Consider the following 7,439-nt stretch of genomic DNA (forward strand, 5'->3'; position numbering starts at 1 on the left):
TCGACTTCACGTGAAGTTGATAACTGAGAACCGTTAGATGATTTGATTGATTTGATTAAATTTTCATCTAACGGCTCTTAACTATCAACTTCACATGAAGTCGACTGCACCTAAATTTTCACCTTTAATTATATATTGGCAGAGATGTTGTGTGTGAATAAATGTCTTGTAATCAATTTCAATTAATTTTTTAAAAGGTTATTTTTGGGAAAAAAAATTCTAAAAATAACACAAAAAATTATGAAACTTACACATAAATTTTTAGAGAAAAAAATTATAAAAGTTAAAGTACTAAATTAATTCTTTATGTTTGGGTGTAATTCTATTTTTATCATTAAAATTTAAAGTATCTTGTTTAAATCTAAAAAAGTTTCATTTAATTTTAATGTAGTCTCACTCTGAGGTCAAAATTAAATAATTAATAAAATGTTCTACGTAACAGCAGTGCAAGAACAATGTCGATTATTTAAAGAACAAGTACAAGTTCTAAAAGTACAAAATAAAAAATATAATAGATATATTAATATATTTATTTATCATTCTCCTTAATTCTATAGAAAATATTCCATTCAAATTGTAAGGAGAATGATAAATAGATGTATTGATGCATCCATTGTTGATTTTGTGTTTTTCAAACTTGCACTTGCTCTCTAGATCATCGAACTTATTTTTGCACTGCTGTCACGTATAGCATCATGTTAATTATTTAACTTTAACCTCAACGCGAGACTATATTAAAACTAAATAAAACTTTTCTTAGATTTAAATATGACACTTTAAATTTAAAAGATTAAAATAGGATTACGTCCAAACATAGAGAATTAATTCAATACTCACCCTATAAAATTTTGTATAAACAAAAAAAAAGAAAAAAAAAACACAATCTATGTATATAAGAAGACGAAAAAAATAGCAAGTCACACACATACACATATATCTATATAAAAGAATTATCCATTTACACCAAATATAAAATCAAGCTTACCAAATTTTGGAAAAATAATCAATATATTTATAGTCTAATATTCTTGTTTTGTTTTTTTTTTTAATTATAATATACATAAAAATAAATTATTTCATATAATAAAATGTGAAATTCAATAATTGAATTGATGAAATTCATCACGTATAAAAATTTATTCGACATATAATATAAATCAACAGGACTTATATAAATGGATTCAATATATAATATACTTATATGTGTAACACAATAATTATTCTTATTTTTATTAGTAAAAATAACATAGTTTATATTATTTCGTAATATTTCTAAATGTTAATTTCCGAATTTTTAAAGTTTTAGAGCTTAATATATTTTTTTACTAATTAAATTGAGCATGATAAAATTTTAGTCGGTGATTAATTAGGTCGTAATATAATTGAGCTAAGAAGTTTAAAACACTAATTTATTTTAATTAAGTGCAAGTTAATATAAGTAAAATCTACTACTAGCCTATATCTTGCTAATAAATACCCTAACCAAGCATATATGGCAGTGGTTAAAACTTTAAACAAATAAGATTTAATGAGAATGATAATAACTTAATAAGAGAAAATGACTTTTTTTTTTTTCGAGACGTCTAAATGATATTTTTTATTTTTAAAATATAGGGTTAACCACCAAAAACACCCCCGAATTATTTAAATGCTGACAAAAATGTACTCGAATTTTACTATGACAAAAATAACTTTAAATAATTTAAAAATACAACAACAATACCCAACAGTAAATATATATTTTCAAAAAATACCTTAAAAATTGAATTTTGATATACTTTTTTACAAGCATGATTATAAAAATAAGATATTATTATACATAAAAATTGGTGATTTTTCGTTAAATATATATTTTTTAATAAATTTTTTGTTAACAATCAATAATACATTTAAAAAATCACAAAACAATATATACATAACAAAAAATCACCAAATTTTAAGAATAATAATATCTCATTTTTATAATCATACTTGCAAAAAATTACATCAAAATTCAATTTCTACTGTATTTTTCGAGAAATACATATTTAATGTTAGTTTTTTTGCAAGATTATCTAACATTAAATATGTATTTCTCAAAAAATACATTAGAGATTGAATTTTGATACAATTTTTTACAAGAATTATTAAAAAAATAAGATATTAATATCCTTAAATTTTGGTAATTTTTTGTTGAGTATATATTTGTTTTGTAATTTTTTTGTTAACAACTAATAATATTTTAAAAACTCACAAAAAAATATATACTCATAAAAAAATCACCAAATTTTAAGAATAATAATATATCATTTTTTAATTATGCTTGTAAAAAATCACATCAAAATTCAAATTTTAAGACGTTTTTTTAAAATATATATTTACCAATGTGTATTGTTGTTGTGTTTTTAAATTATTTAAGGGCATTTTTGTCCATAGTAAAATTTGAGTACTTTTTGTCCGCATTTGAATAATTCGGGAGTGTTTTTTGTAGTTAACCCTAAAAATATATTTTTTTTTTCAAAAGTTAAATAGCATACACTTTGGTTTATTTGATTGAAATACTATTTAATAATTATTATAATTATATATATTAGTAATAATAATACAAAAAATATATTTATTATTAATATAATAAATTAAATTTATTTTTAATATTTTAACTCGTTACAAATATTTAATTTAATTTTTTTATATATTTCATTATCAGTGATAAAATATTAAAAACAAATAAAACTTATTACTTTAGCTATAAATATATTATTATTATTATTATATTTTAAATTTTTACAAAAACATTTAATCTAAAACTTTTATATATTTTATGATTAATGATAAAAAAATTTTAAAAAATAAAATACATTATAATAATAAACGTATTTTATATTATTATTTCGACAACCATAATAATGTTAATAATATAAAATATATATTACTACTAATATAATAAATTTTAATTATTTAATATTTTTATTAATCAGAAATATATAAAAAAATGAATTAAATATTTTTTATAACGAGTTAAAATATTAAAAATAATTATTTCTTTTTTTACAAATAATAAAATAATTATTTCTCTCTTTCCTTGCAGAGTTTTATTTTTTCTGATCTGTTTATATAATTTTTTATTTTTTGCAGTTTTATTTAATAATTTAACTCTTTTTTACTCAATCTTCATGTCAAAATTTCATGCAATATATATTTTAGGTAAATATTTATATATAAAAATAATTATTACTAATTTATATATATGATTAATAAATAATATTTTAATTAAATAAACTAAAATATGTATGTATTATTTAACTCTTACAAAAAAATATATATTTTAAAAATAAAAAAAAGAAAATATCATTTAAATATTTTACAGGAGAGAAGATTAAAAGAGTGTCATATTTTTTTGTGATAATAAATTGACTAATATTATATATTTTAAGTTTTCTCTGAACTAAATTCAACCAAATTAAAATAATAAAATTTAGAATAATATTTATAATTAATTTTTATTATATTAAACTAATTTAATTAAATTTAATTAATAAAAACATTTAAATGTTTAATATTATTCTAATAATAAATTATATTCCCTTCATCACCCTCTGCATAAGGTGCATAATCATTTTGGGATACTTTAATTAGTGCATATCCGTTACATGATGAGAGACATCTTCATAAAACATACCGACCTAGGCATGCGCCTCAAAATTACAAGCATTATCCCTTGATAATTTTTTTATTTTTTATATATTTAATTTCGAGTCTAAGAGTACTTGCTAATATATTTATTTAATGTAAAAAAATATTAAAAAAAAAAGAGTTTAAAATTTCCAACACGAATACCATAGATTTTTTCTTTTCTCCTTTTCATATAGTACCTCTCTGAAATTGAAGCTCTCCACATATATGTAACAAGAGACTTAATTAATATCATACCATAATTGAATACATGCATTATTTAGTGGGTACTACTAGCTACATAGGTCATTGAAAACATAGTTCACCAAACAAATATATCAATCATGAAGTAAGGTATGAATGAAGGAACGACAAAGGCAAGTGTTTATTCAATGTATATGTGCTGGAAACTAGATATATATAAACATTGAACACTAGTGCGGTACAATATTATAAATATATAATGTACTACTTTAATGTTCATGAACATTGGGTATTGTTTCCGAGTAACTAGTATTATATATGCATATAGTCAAAAGTTAATTTTAGAAACTAAAAATTGGGTTTATTGAGTCATATTGCTCTTCTAATTAAGGATTAAAAAAGGGAAAAACTTTTATGGAAAAAATACTATAACTATAAAGTATTAATTAGTTACACTAAATAATAAATTCCCTTAGGATATTGATTATTAGTAAATGTAAATCACACGCTTAAAATTTTAATCAATATATATTTTTTTTATCGAAGAGATAAAAACTCGAATTCGCAACTTTTTAGGTGAGTAAAAGGAGACTATACCATTTGAGTTATAAGTCATTAACAAATTTTAATTAATATATATTATATATAATATTATTACCAGTATTGTATCATAAAAACATTAATTTAAATCTTACATATATCATTATTGTTACTCAACATAAGAGTTTGACTTGTGTCAAGTAGTTATTTATAAAAATTCAGAAACTAATTTAATAAATATTTATTTCAAAAGAGTAGTCTAACTCTTTTAATAATTAATAGTATATATAATAACACAGTTATTCAATTTCAGAAACTAATTAGAACTTGCTTCAATAATATGGAAATCCAGCTGCATAAAAGTGAATTTGGTTTAATAGTTTGATTTGAAAATAAACTTATGATTGTTTTTATTAAGATAAAGTACACTTATTAAATATACTAAAACTAAAGAAAACTTAAAATCAGACTAATTTTTATTAATTTAATATTTTACAAAGTACAATTAAATTTATTATGCAATAACGTATGATACAAGATAATTATTTATCCTCTAATTTGAAAAAAAAATGCCAGGGTATTAATACACCATTTATGTTTATATATATAAAAACAATATAATATTATGGGTGTATTTGTTTATTTTTCTGGATAAATTGTGTATCCCTTCTTTATTTATTATGCACTATAATTTAATTTACAATTAAATTAAAAGTCAAAATCCTCCGAATTTGATTGCTTTATTTCCAATCAAGCCGCATGGAAGTCAAGTAACTATCACCAATAATCTACCAACTACTTTGGAATTTCATTGTTAATAAGGATAGTTAGGTCGCTCAGCTACGTTGAAGAAAATTTATATCATTGAAAGTTAAAATTTCCCCATCTCTTTATTGTTCTTTTCTTTTCTTTTTTGGCTCTTCATTAACAGATACTGGTAATTCAAATTACTATATATGGCATATGGGATCATTTCTTTATTAATTAGTTAATTAATTGTGATAACTAATAACAACTTGCATGCATGCAAGCTAATTAAGCGCCAAGAGGAAATGAAAATTGAACAATGAACAACCCAATTCCACCAATGAGAAAACAAACTTGGGTGCATCAAAGGTCAATTCCATTCTTGTCAAAAAGGAGCAACTCTTTTATATATGCACCTTGATGTGTAGATGTGATTAGTCTACTACAATATAATACTGGAAGAGTTTCAAGTGTACCAAAAATACCAATATTTCAATTGTTTTAATCGTTGATTTAAATTATATAAAATATATATAATATATATTAATTGAAATAAACGGTTAAAATAATTAAAACATCGGTGTTTTCGATATACTTAAAATTTTTTTATAATATTTAATAGATCACTTCATTAAATAATTAAACTAAAAGAAATAGAATATTATTAGACTGCATTTAATTTTAAAAATAGAATAAATAAAATATTAGGATATCAAAAATATTATACAAAAAACATAAAAATTAGTATTTTTATATTTAATTTATTAAACATAGACAAAATAAATTATAAAAATTTTAATTTATTTTCAATTTCTTTCTCGTAAATATTTATGAAATAATAATAATAAATAAATAAAAATAATAAAAAATATAAAAGAATAAATTATATCTATTGTTAATATTTTAAAACATGATGTGTATTTTTATATTTTATCTATCAAATATAATTTTATATTTTTATATTTATATTAATAAAAATATTATTTATATATTAAAATTAATTATTAAAATAAATTATTATATAATATATATTTTATATTTTTAATATATATTTTATATTTTTATATATATTATATATTAATGATTAATTTTAAGGATTAATTTTAATGTTCATCTATTATAGGTGTAACTTGTAAGGATAATATCTGGTATTTATAAAGGAACGCAATCTTGGAAAACAAAAGATTGGAACATTGTGTGAATGTATTGTAGTGGAATACATTGAGTGGATAGGGCCTAAAGGTAGGGTAAGTTGAGGTCATACATGCTTACTTTTGACCAAACCAAACCAAGGTCACAAAAGGACATGTCACTACTTACCAAAACTTTTATAATTTTCCCTTTTTCAATGCACTTCTCTTAATCACGTCGCTCATCACGGACATTCAAATCTCATTCACTTCCTCTCACATTATCTATAACCATCTATCAATTCAATTATATCTTTTATTTATTTTATTTACTTATATTCAAGTTGATGTCTATCTCAATGCAACTAATAAACACCAACCAACATTCAAATTGATAAAGTATTAAATTAATTTTTTATATTTGAATCTAATTTTATTTTAATTTTTAAAATTTAAAACATCGTATTTAAATAAAAAATATATTTAATTTTAATATAATTTTATTGTAATATCAATATTAAATGATTAACATCACTATTTTACTAGATTTTATCGTTTTTTTTTTTAAATAAGAGGTACAAATTTAAAAAGTATAAGATCAACAATAAATACATCATTACAAGTCATTGTCTTTAGTTCAAGCACATTAAAAATATTGTTGAGAACTTACTTTTTATGAAAAATTTTGTTGGTGACGACGAAGACAAGACTATTGTTACTTTCAGCAACCGAAGAATTTAGTTATATAAATTTTTTATCACGAAAAATTAAATTTTGTTAATTATTTAATATTAAAATTAAATAAAATTTTTTTAGATTCAAATATAATATTTAAACTTTAGAAAACTAAAATAAAATTAGGTCTAAACGTAAAAAATCAATTTAATAGATAAATTTTAGAATTATTTCAAATTTAAAACTCCTTTTATTTATGATTGTTGAATCAATACATGTTGTGTGTGTTTGTGCAGTGTGGCACGCACTCTCATTTATTTCACCCCAAAAATGCCTAAATTGAGTTAATGACATTGGATTCATCACTTCATTATTACATGCATGTTATAGAATAACTGAATTTTCATTCATGTTATAGTGCTCATACAAATATATACACTCTGATTCTCTAAACTTTCTTAATAATTATTGGATTTAAGGTCTCTATAAATT

Source organism: Arachis stenosperma, chromosome 6 (genome assembly GCF_014773155.1).
Source record: "Arachis stenosperma cultivar V10309 chromosome 6, arast.V10309.gnm1.PFL2, whole genome shotgun sequence".
Taxonomy (NCBI): domain Eukaryota; kingdom Viridiplantae; phylum Streptophyta; class Magnoliopsida; order Fabales; family Fabaceae; genus Arachis; species Arachis stenosperma.